Here is a 696-nt window from a genome sequence, read left to right on the forward strand (position 1 = left end):
CTGAAAGACCAGAAAACAATATCAGAACTCTTTTCCTGTAAGGGTACATTAAAGTTCAGTTTCCAAGGTAGACGACCCAGCTGCTACGCATGTGGAAGTAAAATTCATCTAAAAGCTTTCTGGAAAGAAAGTCCTAGAGAAAAAAAGCAATTATAAATAGAAAGGTCGTCGATAGTATAGCGATACCAGATACAACACATGAGATTGGAAATTAAGTTTCAGTTTTCAGTTGCAAGAGTGAATCATGCGAATCAAAAGTCCGGTCCACTCTCCTTGCATAGGTCCTCTTCTCCAGCGAAGACAAGGAGAGCCAGCTACACCAACCACAGCAGTAACAACGACGAACACGAAACAACTAGGAATCCCCAACACAAAGTTGTACGACCCATATTCTTATGAGGATGAGAAACGAACAGGGCTGATAGAGGAAAAACCAACTGCATGAAAACAAGAAAGTCCAACGCAAAAAAATCAGAAACGCCTTCAAAATTGGAGTTGGTGAACACTTTCTTCGAAGATGCAATTTTCTCCGCTGAGGAAGAGTACATATCCTATGAAGAAATAAAGGGGCAGCAATAAACTGCGATGTGAAATCAGCCCCCGACGTGAACTAAATAAAACTCACAGACACTGCAAAAAAAACAAAGTTCTAAAGTTCTAATTACACACTTATACATATATATATATATATATATA

The sequence above is a fragment of the Octopus bimaculoides genome, chromosome 11 (genome assembly GCF_001194135.2).
Source record: "Octopus bimaculoides isolate UCB-OBI-ISO-001 chromosome 11, ASM119413v2, whole genome shotgun sequence".
In the NCBI taxonomy this organism is placed as follows: domain Eukaryota; kingdom Metazoa; phylum Mollusca; class Cephalopoda; order Octopoda; family Octopodidae; genus Octopus; species Octopus bimaculoides.